This window comes from Bufo bufo, chromosome 3, assembly GCF_905171765.1.
Source record: "Bufo bufo chromosome 3, aBufBuf1.1, whole genome shotgun sequence".
NCBI classification, from domain to species: domain Eukaryota; kingdom Metazoa; phylum Chordata; class Amphibia; order Anura; family Bufonidae; genus Bufo; species Bufo bufo.
The window spans coordinates 35964708-35983718 of record NC_053391.1 but is presented as its reverse complement, the minus strand read 5'-3'; the positions used below and the strand labels follow the sequence as shown (position 1 = coordinate 35983718).

The following is a 19011-nucleotide window of genomic DNA, read 5'->3' as shown; positions in this document are numbered from 1 at the left end:
ATTGACCGCCCCTTTAACAGTAACTTTCACAGTGACCGCCCCTTTAACAGTGACTTTCACAGTGACCGCCCCTTTAACAGTGACTTTCACAGTGACCGCCCCATTAACAGTGACTTTCACAGTGACTGCCCCTTTACCAGTTACTTTCACAGTGCCCGCCCCTTTAACAGGGACTTTCAAAGTGACCGCCCCTTTAACAGTGACATTCACAGTGGCCGCCCCTTTCAGAGTGACCGCCCCTTTAACAGTGACTTTCACAATGACTGCCCCTTTAACAGTGACTTTCACAGTGACCGCCCCTTTAACAGTGACTTTCACAGTGACCGCCCCTTTAACAGTTACTTTCACAGTGCCCGCCCCTTTAACAGGGACTTTCACAGTGACCGCCCCTTTAACAGTGACTTTCACAGTGACTGCTCCTTTAACTGTGAATTTCACAGTGACCGCCCCTTTAACAGTGACTTTCACAGTGACTGCCCCTTTAACAGTGGTCGACCCTTTAACAGTGACTGCCCCTTTAACAGTGACTTTCACAGTGACTGCCCCTTTAACAGTGACTTTCACAGTGACTGCCCCTTTAACAGTGACTTTCACAGTGACCGCCCCTTTAACAGTGACTGCCCCTTTAACAGTGACTTTCACAGTGACTGCCCCTTTAACAGTGGCTTTCACAGTGACCGCCCTTTTAACAGTGACTTTCACAGTGCCCACCCCTTTAACAGGGACCTTCATAGCGCCCGCCCCTTTAATAACAGTGACCTCCACTGTGCCCGCCTCTTGAAAAACAGTGACCTCCACAGTGCCAGCCCCTTTAAACAGTAAAGAAAAATGACTGGGTTGTTATGGAAACCTGGAGTAAAACTGTGTTTATAGCAGTTGGGATTTGAAGAGAAAGACTTGCAGGATTGTATTGGCTAATGCAGGTCATTTTTGGGGAATATCTCAGGAACAGTAAGTCCTAGAGAGCTGAGACCCGGTCTAAAACCTCCCCGGACACCTGATGTACCTGTGTGCCAAATTTGGTGAAGATCGGTCCAGTCGTTTGGTCGCGCATGAAGAACAGACAGACAGACGTCTAGAGTGACAGACAGACAGAAACTCATTTTTATGTATATAAGAGATATCTCTTATATTATAAAAATGAGTTTTTGTCTGGCTGTTCTTTATGCGCAACCAAACGACTGGACCGGTCGTCACCAAATTTGGCACACAGGTCGTGCGACACATGTCGTCCTGTAGCCCTAGCCTTAAAGGGGCAGCTGCTGTGGAGGTCACTGATAGGAATCTCAACGTCTCACTTGGTACCCCTGGCACCAAACTTCTAGTACCGGCTTGGTCTGAGTCCCTTTCTGACGTCAGGAGAGCGCTTCACTCAGTAGGTAACGAAAGACACAACAGTGATGTACTGAATGAACACTCTGAGGTTTATTTTTAATGCACACAGGTTATATAGAGGGGGCTTTACCCCCCTTATTAGCATATATATCAACCTATCATATTAACACGTTTCATTCTACAGACAGAAAAAGAGAAACAAAAACGGAACTTCCATATTAGGAATATTGTCCGGGAGTAGTGCCAACTGCCAAAGAGATAAAATCCAGGGTTACAGAGAATAGAAACTTAGCAGCAATTAGTTTCACAGCAATCAGAGTTAGTTCCTAACAGAGAAACGAAACTTAGGCAAAAAGCAGAATTGGTTTTGACATAAAAAAGAACATGGATTCCTTTCAGTCACTGTTAGGGGGGCGAGCCACTGAGGAGGTCACTGTCAAGGGGGTGGGGTGCTGTGAAACTCACTGTTAACAGAGCGGCTGCTGTGAAGGTCAAAGTTAAGGGGATAGGCAGCTGTGGAGGTCCTATTTTAAGAAGGCGGGGCACTGTGGGGGGGGTCAGTGTTAAGGGGTGGGGGCTGTGGAGGTCACTGTTAAGGGGGCGAGGTGCTGTAGAGGTCACTGTTATGGGGGATACTGTCGATATATTTTAACGACACACAGAAACATTAAATGAAATAGATGAAATATACCTGTGCGAAGCCGGGTCCTTCTGCTAGTGATATATATACAGGGCTTTTTTTCTGGCGGAACGCACCGGAACGGCGTTCCGCCACCTTTTGACATCGCAAGCTGCGATGTATCAGCGGGGAGGGACTGGGAGGAGGAGCTGGGGGCCGGTGCGTTCACTGTGCTCCGGCCCCCAGCTCCAGTAGAGACTTATAAAATGTTTAATTAAATGAATAATGATTCCTGCTGCCCCTCAGTAGTATAATGTATAACATTCAATGTATTGTACTCACAGCCGGCTACTGACATCGTAATCCAGGCCGGCCGGGCAGACGAGCGGCAGCGTCACTGACTGACGTCACGTGAGTGCGCCGCCTACTTTATGAATGAAGCAGGCGGCCCAGGCAGGTGACGTCAGTCAGTGATGCTGCCGCTCGTCTGCCCGGCCGGCTTGGATTACGATGTCAGTAGCCGGCTGTGAGTACAATACATTGAATGTTATACTACTGAGGGGCAGCAGGAATCATTATACATTTAATTACACATTGTATAACTGTACTGGAGCGGCAATGGGGGGTCGGTGGATGGCACTGTTATGGGGTGGGGGGGTCTGTGGATGACACTGTTATGGGGTGGGGGGGTCTGTGGATGGCACTGTTATGGGGTGGGGGGGTCTGTGGATGGCACTGTTATGGGGTGGGGGGGTCTGTGGATGACACTGTTATGGGGTGGGGGGGTCTATGGATGGCACTGTTATGGGGTGGGGGTGTCTGTGGATGGCACTGTTATGGGGTGGGGGGGTTTGTGGATGGCACTGTTATGGGGTGGGGGGGTCTCTGGATGGCACTGTTATGGGGTGGGGGGGTCTGTGGATGGCACTGTTATGGGGTGGGGGGGTTTGTGGATGGCACTGTTATGGGGTGGGGGGGTGTATGGATGGCACTGTTATGGGGTGGGGGGGGGTCTGTGGATGGCACTGTTATGGGGTGGGGGGGTCTGTGGATGGCACTGTTATGGGGTGGGGGGGTCTGTGGATTGCACTGTTATAGGATGGGGGGGGGTCTGTGGATGGCACTGTTATAGGATGCGGGATCTGTGGATGCCATCCCCAGATCCTCCACCCCATAACAGTGCCATCCTCAGATCCCCCCATTAACAGTGCCATCCCCAGATCCAGTGCCATCCCCATCTGGGGGGTTTCTTTGCTGGGCTGGACTTTTATAGCCCCCCCCCTCCCAAATTTTACTTGCGGTCCTAGGGTTGGGTAGAGGGGGCGGTCCTAGGGGTGGGTAGGGGGCGGTCTTAGGGGGCGGGTAGGGGGGGCGGTCCTAGGGTTGGGTAGGGGCGTGGCCAGGGGAGGGGGGGTGAGTTCCACCACCTTTTCTCTGAGAAAAAAAGCCCTGTATATATATAACAAGAAATGGCAGCACTGGCACTAAAACAAAACAAGCAGGTGAAAGCCCAAGAGGAATAAGCTATTACCCAAAATGCAAAAAAGAAAAGAGGGCAGCACTCTTAAAAAGAAAAGAAAGTCCTTTATTCACCCATGTGGTAACAGCAACGTTTCGCACAGGAGTCTCTGTCCCCGTGGATCAGATGCCAACCACACCGGGACTATTCTAAGAGGTAGTAGCCTGGTTGGTTTCCAGCAGAGAAGTCCACTGTTATGTGTCTATCCGGTCTGTATGTGTGAACAGGCGTATAGTTCAGTGTATTTCAAGTCAGGTTCAGCACAGTAGGAGTTATAGCCTTTCTCTCCTCAGCCAGGTGCTGAGTAAGGCTTCGTTCACATCAGCGTTCAGCCTTTCCATTCTCCTGCTCCATTTAGGAATAGGAGAACGGAAAGGACTGAACCTAAGGACCCTATAATGGGGTTCTTCCGTTTTCCGCTCAGAGGAAGATTTTTTGAAGCAGAGACAAAAGTCCTGCATGCACAACTTTTGTCTCTGCTCCAAAATCTTCTTCTGAGCGGAAACCTAACGGACCCCATTATAGTCTACGGGGTCCTGAGGTTCAGTTTGGCGTCAGTTATGTGCCAAATCTGTCCTTTCCGTTCTCCTACTCCTAAACGGAGCAGGAGAACGGAAAGGCTGAACGGTGATGTGAACGAAGTCTAACTCATTCTTCAGCTCCCCTATAAATACCTGCTTCTCTCTCTCACTCTTTGGCCTCATGCACACGACCGTATTTTGTTTCCGTGTCCGTTCCGTTTTTTTTGCGGATAGGATGCAGACCGATTCATTTCAATGGGTCCGCAAAAAACGCAGACAGCACACCGTGTGCTGTCCGCATCAGTATGTCCGTTCCATTGCTCCACAAAAAAAAAAAGTGCATGTCCTATTTTTTTCTAGTTTGCGGACAAGGATAGGCATTATTACAATGGATCCGCAAAAAAAACGGATCCTCAAAAAAAAAAAGGATGCCATACGGGTCGTCATCCGTTTTTTTGGCGGATCCGCAATTTGCGGAACGCAAAACACACACGGTCGTGTGCATGTAGCCTTACCTTGCTACCTGAGCTATAAGCCATTTACGTGTTAGTATACTGAGAGTTGCCTTTCTGGACTTTGACCTCAGCCTGTTCCTGACTACAAGTTAGGCCTCATGCACACGACAGTATTTTTTCACGGTCCGCAAAACGGGGTTCCGTTGTTTCGTGATCCGTTTCCGTTTTTGTTTCCCGTGTGTCTTCCTTGATTTTTGGAGGATCACCAGACATGAAAAGTGAAAAAAAAATCTATGTCAAGTTTGCCTTGCAAATGATAGGAAAAAAACGGACACGGATCACGGACGCGGATGACAATCTTGTGTGCCTCCGTGTTTTTTCACGGACCCATTGACTTGAATGGGTCCACGAACCGTTGTCCATGAAAAAAATAGGACAGGTCCTATTTTTTTGACGGACTGGAAACACGGATCACGGACGCGGATGACAAACGGTGCATTATCCGAGTTTTCAACGGACCCATTGAAAGTCAATGGGTCCGCAGAAAATCACGGAAAACGGAACAACGGACACGGAACACAACAACGGTCGTGTGCATGAGGCCTTAGCCTGATTCCTCTGGAATGCCACTCCGGTGTCCCTGCACCCCTGGGCGGTTGGCACAGTGGATCCAAATCCACAGAGCATAACATCTGCATCCCTGCACGGGGGTTAAAAGGTTAACACCAGGGGACTGTCAGGACATCATGCCATACAAGTGAATATAAATTGCCACCCAGTGACCCACAGGTGATGTCTTCTCTGATTGGAGTTCTTCTATTTTCTTCTCTTGATCTTGTTCAGACCATCATGATGGCTTCTCCTGCCCAGGACCTCTCTTTTGCTCTTCTCTTGTGCAGCGCATCATCACATAGGGAGTCATTTACTAACACTTGTTGGCGTATATCTGTTGTAGATTGTGGTGCAAATTAGCGGCTTTTCCTCACTCATGCCAGGTTTAAAAAAAGAGGACATGACACGGGCAGGGAAGGGGGCAGGCCGTCAGGCCCATCTCATTTATTATTTTCTATGCCTGTTTTAGGCATGGAAAATGGTCTAAATCTACCCCAGCAAGGGAGCCATTGTAGATTTAGGCCGGCGGTGGATACACTGAAGTTATGTAGAGGCTGGCGCCTCTACATAAATTTGGTGCATCCAACGCCAGCTAAAAGGGGTATTAAGACCGGCGTCTAAAATGCCGGTATTTCACATGTTGCTGTGGTGACTCATGGGTGGACAAATGGCACCATTGTGAATAAGTGATGTGGAAACTGTGGAGCACCACGTTTCATTGATGTGAGAGGTGAACATCAGTGGAGCAACTCACCCCCAAAATGAACAGGGGCGACCAGATGTGTGTCTAAAACAACAGTTCAGATGGGATGCCTTAGCAAAGCATTGTTTTCTGAGGACTTTGGTTAATGGTGTTGGGCCTACTGCGTATGGGTCTCCAAAGGAGACAGATGGTCACGGCACCTCTGCTACTGAAGTTGCATCAGCAGAAAAGGCTTCTATTTCCGCTTCAGTATCGGAATTGGACCTCAGTTGATTGGGAAAGGGTTGTCATATTTTCTACATCATGGAATGGACGTTGGTGTGTCAGGCGAGAAATATCAGAGAACAAACACCCTGCAGTCAAGCTGGTGGGGGCATCGTTATGGTCTGAGGAATGTTTTTGTGGCGTTCTCTGGGCCATTCATCCATGCGGAAGGCACCGATTTGCTTATGAATCCATCCTTGCATATCATGTACATCCGTGAATGCTGATTGTATTTCCTGGGGAGGATGGGATCTTCCAGCAAGACAATGAGACCCGTCACAACATGGGTTGGAAGAGCATGTGATTCAACTGTGTATATCTTCAATTACATCCACATCCTAAGGATATGAACCCAACAAATGCCTTTCCCTGGTTCTGCAAAGAGGCTGTTATCTTAACACCCGGATCGGGAGAATCATAATGAATCGGCGGTGATATTTATTCTACTTTTACAGTATATTGCTTCAGGAATGGATGTGCTCTGCAGCACTTAAAGGGGTTGTGCAGCCATACATATTGATGTCAGGATAGGTCATCAGTATCTGATCGGTGGGGGTCCGACACCTGAAGAAGAGGCAGTGCTCCATGTCAGCGTCGCTTCCTTTTCATTACACTGCGCTTCGTCTCGGAGCTTCAGTGTAATGACGAGTACTTTGTCCATTCACTTGAATGGTGCGAGTACTTGTAATTACTCTATGCCGCCGCTGCACAGGAGACAGCACAAAGTGTAAAGACCAGGAAGCGGCGAGCACATGGAGCGTCGCCTCCTCTACAAACAGCTGAAAGGCGTTGTCCTGCCATAACGACCTATAATCAGCATAGGTCATCAATATCTGATCAGCGGGGGTCCGAACCTGTCGATCAGATATTGATGGCCTATCCTGATAATAGGTTGTTAATATATGGCAGGACAACCCCTTTAAAGGGGTTCTCCAAGAGTATAAAATGTCCCCTCATGTGCCGACATGGAATATATATACCCTGGTCCCCGCGCCGCTCCTGGTTCCCGCACCGCCGCTGCTGCTTCTCCCTGCACACGGATGAAAACATCCGGTGTCGGAGGGGAGCAGCCAATGGCAGGCGGGGACGAGCCTCCCTAGCATCGCTGGTGACGCTACGGAGGCTCGTTCCCGCCTGCCATTGGCTGCTCTTCCCCCGACACCGGATGTTTTGCAGGGAGAAGCAGCAGCGGCGGTGCGGGAACCAGGAGCGGCGCGGGGACCGGTGTAAGTATATTACCTGTGGGGTGCCCGGCACATGAGGGGACATTTTATACTCTTGGAGAACCCCTTCAAGGAGAATTGGGTGACAACCCTTGTTGGACGTGTATTGGTGTCATCCATCTTTTCCAGTGACTGATATTGTAAGGGATCTCGAACAACATGAAAAGGGAATTTTTTTAAAATTGTAGTTAGGAACAATTACACAAGAACCTCTTGACTGTGTTATAATAGTCCCATCTTCTGTGCATCACAAGCCGAGCGTGATAACTTCTCCCTCCTCCTTGCAAAGCGTCTCTGTATTGTGTAACTTTACACACAGTCCCTTACCTCCTTCCCATGGTGTAAATGGACTGATCATTCTCTCCCTCTCCAGGGGAAGGACTGGCGGCGGCGCTTAGCTCTGTTTGCTTCCTTATTGTTAGTGACTGCACGCAAATTCAGAGGTGGCTTTTATCCTTCAGGATGGAGCAGAAGGGTTGATAAATCTGAAAGGTGAGTCCAGCTACTCATAACCAATGTAAGATAATAATAGCATCTACAGACAATGGACTTGTTGTAAGAGGGAAGGGATGCACAATGCAAGCATAAATCCTAAATACGTGTAAGCCCTAGATATCAATACAGGGAGTGCAAACCAGCATGAGACAGGTGCAGCAGAAATGGTATCTTCAGTGGAAATTTCTACATGGACTCTTTAACACGGTCAGTATTTGGCCAGTATTTGGTCAGTTTTTGAAAGCCAAAAGAACAGAGAAATATTTGTGCCTTTTCTGTGTTTTGGACCCATTTCTGGTTTTAGCTTACAAATACTGATGCAAAAATACTGACCACATGCTGACTATGTGAAAGTGGCCTTTATCTATATCAGTTTCAAATGATTATTTTATTATTTTTATATTTTTGTGTCATAAATGTATCCCTTTAAAAAAAAAAATATATTTTTTCATTGTTGGCATGACAATTTTAATGATTTCCTTACATTTGTTTTTTATTTCTACTTTTTTTGTATTTTTTTTGGTAAGATTTTCTTTACTACTTTTTTGGTTCCTACAATAATAATTACAATAATCATGTGATTATATGGTTTATCTTTTTTGTAATATTATCATTTTTATTTAATATTTTTATGAAAGCCTATTATTCTTAGCATATGATTACATTTATATGAGATTCTATGATTGGTATTCGGACCTTTATGTACTCTTTATGCATACACCGACATTTATGTCATCTCTATGTGTCCTCGTTTTCTCGGGTTTCTTTGTGGTTAGGAAGCTTTAGCTCAGAAGTAAAACTTATTTAGGAGGTTATAGTTGTTTCCTAGTTTAGAAAACCTGTTTTTAATAGACTCCGAGGCATTCTAAGTTACTATTTTGAGGTGTCACATACAGCGCCCCCCACCTGTTATCCAGAGCTCACACTGGGGTACATGGCCATGCATTATCCAGAGAGCCCATCAAGGCTGAAATGGGACCCCAAAACAGCCCCAGTACCCAAACCCCAACTACTCGCATAAAAAAATCACCACCATTCATATCAATGAAAAATAGTGGTGCTCAACATTTAGACCAGACCCCCAGATCACAGCAAATAAAAATATCCAATCACAGACCGCACTATATACCACTCACAGACACTACATACCGTACACTACATTAGACAGACACTACACAATCACAGACCGCACTATATACCACTCACAGACACTACATACCGTACACTACATTAGACAGACACTACACAATCACAGACCGCACTATATACCATTCACAGACACTACATACCGTACACTACATTAGACAGACACTACACAATCACAGACCGCACTATATACCACTCACAGACACTACATACCGTACACTACATTAGACAGACACTACACAATCACAGACCGCACTATATACCACTCACAGACACTACATACCGTACACGACATTAGACAGACACTACACAATCACAGACCGCACTATATACCATTCACAGACACTACATACCGTACACTACATTAGACAGACACTACACAATCGCAGACCGCACTATATACCATTCACAGACACTACATACCGTACACTACATTAGACAGACACTACACAATCACAGACCGCACTATATACCATTCACAGACACTACATACCGTACACTACATTAGACAGACACTACACAATCACAGACCGCACTATATACCATTCACAGACACTACATACCGTACACTACATTAGACAGACACTACACAATCGCAGACCGCACTATATACCACTCACAGACACTACATACCGTACACTACATTAGACAGACACTACACAATCACAGACCGCACTATATACCACTCACAGACACTACATACCGTACACGACATTAGACAGACACTACACAATCACAGACCGCACTATATACCACTCACAGACACTACATACCGTACACTACATTAGACAGACACTACACAATCGCAGACCGCACTATATACCATTCACAGACACTACATACCGTACACTACATTAGACAGACACTACACAATCACAGACCGCACTATATACCATTCACAGACACTACATACCGTACACTACATTAGACAGACACTACACAATCACAGCCAAATTGGAGCTTTAAAAAAGTTGTGTGACCACAAATTGCAGACTAATTGCACCAATGTTTTAGTTTGCACAATTATTCTGAGCCGTGCGGCTCCAGCTTTACCACTGCTTTCTGTACTTTTCTCTCAAGTTCCCTGCTCCCTATTCCTCCCCTCCCACAGACTGTGTTCCAACCCCCCTTTCCTCACAAATGTTCCCCATGGTTTCCCCCTTTTTCTCATGCTGCTTCCTATGGTGACCCCCTCTCTTACATACACAGAATAATGAAAGACAAGATTGTAGTGGCTATCCTGTTTTGGTTCCTGGACATAGGTGCACAGCGGCCGCACAGTCTGCAAAAGTAGGATAATGTTTCACCCTTGCGGCAGAGGATTCCGGCAGGCGGTTCCGTCACCGGAACTGCCTGCTGGATCCGTCAAAAACGTATGCAAACTGATGGCATTTGTCAGACGGATCGGGATCCTGATTTGTATGACAAATACATTGAAATGCCGGATCCGCCTCTCCGGTGTCATCCGGAAAAACGGTTCCGGCATTTATTTATTTTTTCACATTTTTGCGGTCTTAGCATGCGCAGACCGCAATGCCGGATCCATTTTGCCGCATTTCAATGGGAAAAAATGCCATGTGTTTCGGAATTTTGGACGGAGATAAAACCATAGCATGCTGCGGTATTATCTCCGTCCTGAAAAGTCAAAAAGACTGAACTGAAGACGTCCTGATGCATCCTGAATGGATTGCTCTCCATTCAGAATGCATTAGGATAAAACTGATCAGTTCTTTTCCGGTTTAGAGCCCCTAGGACGGAACTCAGTGCCGGAAAAGAATAACGCTAGTGTGAATGTACACTAAACAGGCACTTAATCGTCAAGAATTGTACCGAGAAAAAGTATTTATTGTATCAAAATATATCTACAAATACAATTAAAATGATCCCATCATTAAATAGTATGAAATAAGAAATGTAATAAGCATAATAAAAAATAAAGGATAAAAAAGCACAGAGATCAGTTGTATGTATTCCCGTCCATGGCCAACTCTCCAGTTACAGCAGCCAGCGACCGGGAAAGGTGTGTGTCCCAGAATTTGAACTTGCACTTATCGGACATTTGTGGCATATCCTGTGAATATACTATAAATGCTGAGATGTAAATAATGCTTTCCATGGAGAGAGTTGAATAAGCAGCCCGTCTCCTGCAGTAACAAAGGACCCCAATGCTCTATATCTTATTGGTGCGCTACACCTGCACAGCATAGTCTTCTTCCAACATGGTCTTTAAAGTGATTGCCATCAATACTAAGGGCCTGAACAGCCCATTTAAGAGGTCTATGCTGTGGAGGGAGACGAGAGCTTTGGGAGGGGATATCATCTGCGCAACTGAGACACACCTGTTGAAAGAGGATGCCCATAGACTCAAAAATACTCATTTCCCCCATATTTTCCATTCACATTTTAAGAAAAAACAGAGGGGTGTGATGGTTGCAATCAAGGATTCGGTTGTGTTTCAGTTGTCCAGATCTATAGAAGATCAGAATGGCCGATATATTATACTGATAGCATCTATAAATAATGTGACATACACGATGGTGTTTGTATATGTCCCTAACAAACACCAATTGCACTTTTTAAGTAAATTAATGAATAAGGTGAACGCAGTGAAGGAAGGCTTGGTCCTCTGGGGGGGAGACTTTAATTCCATTTCAGATCCTCACTTGGATTCAACATCCAAGACCAGAGCTCACCCACAGAGTCTCAACCAGATTTTACTGAGGGAAGATCTCTATGATATTTGGAGGTTACACCAGGATAGAGAAAGGGACTATTCGTTCTTCTTGAATGCCCACCAAACCTACTCCAGAATTGATATCTTCCTAGTTGATCGCCACCTCCTGCGAAATGCCACTCACTCCTCCATAGAATTAATCACATGGTCTGACCATGCGCCCATCACTTTGACTATTAGTGAAACCACCAATAGACCCCCCCTACTCCCCGTGGCTCAATAATACGTTCCTGTTGGAACATCCTAAATACAAACTAACACTGCTTGAAGGCCTGGAGGAATTCTTCCGCATTAACGATGGGTCTGTATCAAACCCATTCTCGTTGTGGAATGCCCACAAGGCATTCATGCGGGGACTATTTATAAAAGCTGGATACAGGGCAAAAAAAGATAGAGAGGAGCGAATTCATACGTTAACCCAACAGATCAGATCCTTAGAATCCTGCAATAAAACCAACCCTTCTGATACTGTTGGAACCCAACTGCAGAACCTGCGCCTCCAACTAAAAGAATGTCTCCTCTATAAATATGAGAAACACCTAAAAACAGTTCGTGCGACATATTACGCGCAAGACAACAAATCAGGAAAGTTACTAGCTCGTAGATTGAAGGAGAGATCCTTCAAAAGCCTTTATGAAGCTCTCTACAACTTGAAGCCACAGCAAGACACTCCCCCTCAAACAGCAGCAGCGGTTGACCAATTTTTAAGCTCTCTTGCTCTCCCTAGCCTCACCAAGACCCAACTAGAAGCCATAAACTCTCCCATTACACAACAGGAAATCCTTGGTGTCATTTCTAGGCTGCCTAATAACAAAGCTCCCGGCCCAGACGGGTTTTCGAATGCATATTACAAGAAATTTAAAAAGGAACTTTCCCCATACTTAGGCCAAATTTTCTGCCAAACTATGAACACAGGCAGTCTCCCCAAAGAGATGTTAGAAGCGACAATAGTCACTATACCTAAAACTGACCCCCCCGCGGATGACACAAAAAAATACCGTCCGATATCGCTCTTAAACACCGACACAAAAATATACGCGAAGATCCTAGCGAATCGCTTAGCACCCTATATGTCAATCCTTACCCACGCTGACCAGGTAGGTTTTGTAAGAGGCAGACAGCTACAAGATAACTCCAGACGTACCCTAAATATATTGGACTATGTACAGAGATCGAAACTTCCTACTCTGCTGGTCACATTAGATGCCGAGAAGGCATTTGATCGTATTAACTGGTCATTTGCCTTCGCAGTCTTATCGAAGATGGGATTCTCTGGGGCCATCCTTGCGGCTATCAAAGCATTATATACCCAACCTAGTGCTAGGGTGTAGGTCAATGGGGCACTTTCAGACCCATTTGACATTTCCAATGGTACCCGCCAGGGTTGCCCCCTATCCCCTTTGATATTCATTTTGACTATTGAGCCCCTAGCCCAGGCCTTGAGACAGTGCCAGGGAATAACAGGCATTAATATAGGAGACAAAGAACACACGGTCAGCCTATATGCTGACGACATTATTCTGACATTGACAAATCCCCAAACGTCTCTTACAGCAGCTATCAACATTATATCTCAATTTGGAGACCTCTCCTTTTATAAACTTAATGCTGCCAAGTCCCAGGCCCTCCCAATAAATATTTCCCCTGAACAGGTAAAAACGCTTAAAAATATTTTTGACCTGGATTGGCAAAATAGCCAGATTGACTATCTAGGGATAAAGCTGTCAACATCATTCAAGAAGCTATATGTCATAAACTATATCCCATTCTTAGAAATATTAGAGAAAGACCTCTCCAATCTCTCCAAATACGAAATGTCTTGGGTGGGTAGAATCGCCTCGTTCCAAATGTTTATCCTTCCCAAACTTTTGTTCCTATTTAAAACATTACCTATTACTCCACCTGATAGTTTCTTTAGGAAATGCACTTCGCTGATTAATAAACTAGTATGGAAGGGACACAGGCCTAGGATTGCAACTACGATAATGCAGCGAGACAGGCGTCGTGGGGGACTTGGCCTCCCTCATATATATGAGTACTTTTTGGCCTCACAAATCTCCCAGTTGAGAGAATGGTGGATAGACAACCAATCCAAACAGTGGGTACAAATGGAAGCAACTCTATCCTCGGTTGGTAGCCTTAAATCTCTCCTGTTGGCAGCTCTCCATCCATCATTCCACCGACCCTCCTCATCCTCGACACTAGTTTCCATGGCGTTAGGAAACTGGTCCCAATTCCACAAATTAAGCTCCCCGGTATCTGGACCCTTCCTACCCTTGACTCCAATAATGGTACTCAACCATCTAATCCGCAACATTTCAATCTCATCCTGGGCGACAAAGGGATTGGATCTCTTCTCAAAGCTATTTTCATCTGACACCCTATGTTCCTTTGAGTTACTGCACAAGGAATTCCAGATACCAAATACAGATTTCTATAAATACCTGTGTATTAGGCACTTCCTTACAGCCAATGCTCCCCTCACGCTTCTATGTAACCAGGAAGTATTCAAAATCTGGTCACTAGCTCCCCCATATTGCACACGCCTCCGGCCCCTATACAGTATGCTCAGAGATAAAGGGTCTTTTACTAAAACGTCCCCTCTGCACTCCTGGGAAAAAGAGCTGGGACTATCGTTTTCAGATGAGCAGTGGTCCTCAGCATTTGCCTTTATTTCCAAAAACCTTAGATGCACTTTACATTATGAATCTCTAATGAAAACAACGTTGAGATGGTATTACACCCCTGACCACCTATGCCATATCTTCCCAGGATCCTCACACCTTTGCTGGAGGGGTTGTGGCCAGAGAGGCACATTATATCATATTCTTTGGTCTTGTCCATTGCTGCAGGGTATTTGGTGATCCACTTTCTCCCTGGCTTCGGATCTATTGGGTAGCCAGCTCCCGCCGACTCCTGAACTTGCCCTCCTTTACATTGATTTGAATAAAATGCCATGTGGCGTCAGGGTGGTGCTGGGACATCTCTTCCTATCTACCAAATTGGCTATCACCCAAAACTGGAAAACCCAAACTATCCCCAGCTTAACAGATATCACCCGCAAACTTAACTCCACCTACATACACGAGAAGATGTGGGCGAGGGCTGGTTGCTCATTCGCAGCGTTTGAGAGAGAATGGATTTCATGGAGCTCTTCCCCGCTTGCATTGCAATCCTCTGACTGACCTTGCTTTGTCTGCTTGTTCAATCTAGACCTGATGTATAAGGCATTTCATAGGTACACGTTTACCCCATGGATGTACTGAGAACTTTTTGTTGTTCATTATTATCATTTATTATTTGTTTGTTTGTTTGTTTTATGATTATGCAATGATGTACCGCAATACGGTTCAGTGGGCGCTGCCAATGTGGCTATGTGAAGCGCCGACTCTGTAACTGTCCATTGTTGATCAGTAATATGTCTAAAAGTCAATAAAAACACATTGATTCAAAAAAAGGACCCCAATGGGCTCCAACAGCTGCTTTTAGGGTACAGTTGGCAAGACCCATACGCATTAGATCAATGGCTGATCATAAAGAAATTGATTGTTTCAGTTGACTTTTATCTCATTGTATAGCTAATTTTTTGGCCTATTTCACATCATGTTGCCCGTTTTTTAAATTTACTTTTTAAAAATCATATCGGGCCTCCTTTAATGAAAGTTGGTTTCATATAAATTTCTAATATTTGCGATATTTAAGATTTAAGGTCATAATTCTGACAAACATTTTGACTTTTGACCCACTATGAGCATCATTTAGCAAAACTGTCATAACTGGTTTTGCTGGGTCTTTTTTTTTTGCCAAAAAAGTCACCAAAAAGTTTGTCAGAAAAATGGCCTGAAATGGATATATTATGCCAGTTGTCGTTACAATAGAAGATAGCATCTCTATTATAAAGCTGGAGGCAGAAAACAGTATCCACCACTGAACATGATGTCCCAGCTTATCTACTCCACTCCCTGCACAGTGACCTCTGCACAGGTCGCATAGAATGCCTATGAAAGTCAGAGTCATTTCCAGACTATAGGTTCCTATTATGCAAACCTCTGAATGCTGTTCAGACAGTATGGCTTCCTCAGTAATAAACTCCAGAAAATAGAGCGAAATCCTGCAAATGTGTAAAGAAGCGACACATTTCCTTTAATAATTCATTAAAAATGAAATCTGATATGTGAATAATTTGTGTTCAAAGTGACTCTTCGGGAGTGAAATTCCACCATATTATATCAAGAAATCAGCTATCCTCTAATACCTGAGTGACTGCTTTAGGTCTGGTGACAGTGCTGCCTCCATCGTGAGGTCACCTCACGTGGCCATACCATTCAGTGACTGCCAATGGATGTGACATCTTTATAGACAAAAAGTCCCTTCATTCTACGACCATTGGATAACACGGCCAAGTGATATGATGCATTGTCGTTGCAGACAAGTCATTGCAGGTTCGCGGTGCTTTTAGTGGTCCCAGTGTATCCTTTTATCTTATACAGAATTCACTCAAGCAGGTACATCTGACTACATATGGATTTATACAGCTCCCACTGAACTCAGTACTAAAATTAGAAATCCGCATACAGTAAGCTCCCCCTGGTGGTGACTGCAGGCAGAAGTAATTTTATTATCTGAGGCTCTGTTCACATTGCTATAATGGCAGAAAAATTTAAATCATGACAGTACTGCCGGATCCATCGCATGCATAGTCGCCAACATATCCCAAGCCATTTAAGCCCCAGCACGAGATCTCTCTGAAACATCCTGGAAACTTCCATAAACCCCCACTTTTAAGTAAATTTGTATAAACCCCACCCATTTGCTGTAAGTCCCACCCCTTTACCAGGACAGTGTGCAACTATGTACACAATGGACACCAACAGCACACAACTGTTCCCAGTGACTTATACTGGGTTCTGAAACAAACAATTGGACGGCACTGCGCTTGTTAAGGTCCGGGTGCACGGTCAGTAGGTCGGATCCCTCGGTTCTGTCTCGGATACTGTGTTCTGTCTGGGTTCAATCATGGTATCCGTCATCTTTTTGCTGCGCTATCCTTCTCCCTAATCTGATGAGACTGTAATCTGACAGAAGCTCCAAACAGAGTCTCTGATTGCAGCCTAACTCTGTCATTGCAGCCTAACTCAATTATGGAAAGTCCAACCTGTATACAACTGTATAGAACTGTTTTTAAAGGGAATGTGTCATTAGAAGAATGAACTCATTTTAACAAGTCATTATGTAGTTGAGGTGCCCTTGATGTAACGTGTCTGGATACAAGGCAGGAGAGTGAAATTAGTGGCCGGTGGAGTCAAGAACCAGGCCAGTTGATTGCAATAAATGAAGTGCAAAATGGGAGTAGTAGTTCAACAATTAATAGCAAGGCACAATTCCAAAACATATAACAGTGCAATTCTTCCCCAATGGTTGCATAATGACAGCATCAATAATGAGGGTTATAGTACACCTTCTCCCGGTCTCTCTCTAAAGTCTCTCTGCAGAGCTTTGGGCATGCAATGAGGTTCTTGGTAAGCTTCTGCAGTTCTCGGCCTGAGGGTTGCAGATTTGAGATATGGCTGACCAAACCATATTCAAGTATGGAAAGGTGCATTAGCAATGTTCCCTCTCACAACAATAAATGTGCACAATATCTTGCTGACTGACTCCAATGCACGGCCTTGTGGGTTCTAGACCTTTTCTCAGGAGGACTTTGATGGTAAAGGTGCTTTCTTTGCTGTAGAAGCACTAGAGATGATGGTTCTCTGATCTTGAGCCTAGCTCTGAGGAGCTTGCACATGTAGATCTTCACTGTAGCACAGCTAGAGACACACTCCTCTGGCACAAAACTAATCAGGGGCGGACCCAGGTCAATCTTCTGGCAACCTAATACAATGAGCCAAGATATTAATCCTCAGTTATACATACAATGCCATTAGGTAAATAAACATAGCCTACATTTGACTCAGCAATGAAAAATGATAGCACCAGTACTTGATTTACTGCCTTCTGCACAGTAAGGTACATTTATGTCATGGACAGGTGGGCCTTAGCATGCTGTGGTGTACATTTAAGGCACAGGAACCAAGTCCATGTAATATACAGCTTATGGCTTGCTGAAATGGTGGGTATCCATCCATGGAGGATGGGGCTAGCAACTGCAGTGCTCCTCACACTGAAGTGAATGCTGCGGAATAGCTGATGGGTGAGGGTAAGCGGTGTAGGATCCCCGATGATCTGATATTGATAACCTATCCTAAGGACAATTCCTTTAAGTGCCCAAAAGAGCTGCATCATTATGGGGTAAATAGTGCCATGAAAGATTTCGGAAGAAGTTTTTCAGGTTCCTTGCAATTGGAAATGCGTTTGCCTCCCCTAACTTTTGAGTTTCTTCTGGAGAGGTCAACAGTTGTGGTGAATGTCTGGTCTAGCTGTGAACTTATGAAACAAACTGCAGTAGATAACAGCAGAGAACTGCAGAGCAAACAGAACGGTTCCCCAACTACATAGGAGTCCTAGATGACACATATTACCACTGCACTCAGGATGAGATCCAGACTCTACAATATAATTACAAGCAGTACCGTTTGGTAATAGTTGACCTTGGCTGCCAATAACTACTGGTTTATAATTGGACACCGGGTCCTAAGGAAGCACTACTGATTCGAGAATTTTCTGGGTTACTAGAATGGCTCAGTGGCTTCTCATCAACCAGTTGGGTCAGCATCCTACTAGGTAGAGGTGAATCTTTAAATGCAGACTCTCCAGGGCCCAAAGGTGCACACCGAGAGCTTTCATGAGTGCACTCCTGCTACATGTGGAAAACATGGACTCACACAGATTCTTGTAAGCATTTCTATGGTGAAAATCCGGACATTTAAGGCCTGGGAACACCTAGGAAGCCAAACCATCCAGGAGCACCAACAACCCACCCAGGAGCACCACTAGAGCGCCAAGAAGCATTACCTAACCACCCATGAACACTACTAAGCCAACCAGGGGCACCACCAAACCACCCAGGAACGCCTCCAAACAACCCAGGAATGCCACCACACCACCTAGCAGCACTATTTTTGGGTGGGGTTTTACATAAATTCCAACCCTTTTGCAGTTCAGTTTTTGGCAACTGTTGGTGTGTATGGGCTCAGTCATCAAAGCCCATGTCCTTCACCACAACTACATCCAGTCATGGATCTTGAGGGGAAGCAGACATACTCGATTGTCCAGATTGTGAGTGAGGATGTAGCATGCTGACAACCTCCTGACAGGCCTCAGTTCCAGGAGGAATATAACAGCCACATACCACAACAACAATGATTTTCTTTTGGGGGTTTTGGATATTAAAATAATTTCTCACTTTTGGAAGAATGAAATTTGTGGTCTATCAGGCACCAGGG

At 45.1% G+C, this 19011-nt stretch overlaps 1 protein-coding gene across 3 annotated transcripts in view; it reads left to right on the top strand.

The window, feature by feature from the left end:
• B3GALT5 (beta-1,3-galactosyltransferase 5) overlaps positions 1 to 19011 on the top strand; it is a 90411-nt gene that overhangs the window by 12574 nt on the left and 58826 nt on the right. The window contains exon 1 of one of the 3 annotated variants that reach the window (XM_040423079.1): positions 7625 to 7743. The exons of the other annotated variants lie outside the window; for them this stretch is intronic. The gene's annotated coding sequence lies outside the window, so the exon portion shown is untranslated. Of the gene's footprint in view, positions 1 to 7624; positions 7744 to 19011 lie in introns of those variants that run through there. 3 annotated transcript variants of the gene reach the window in all.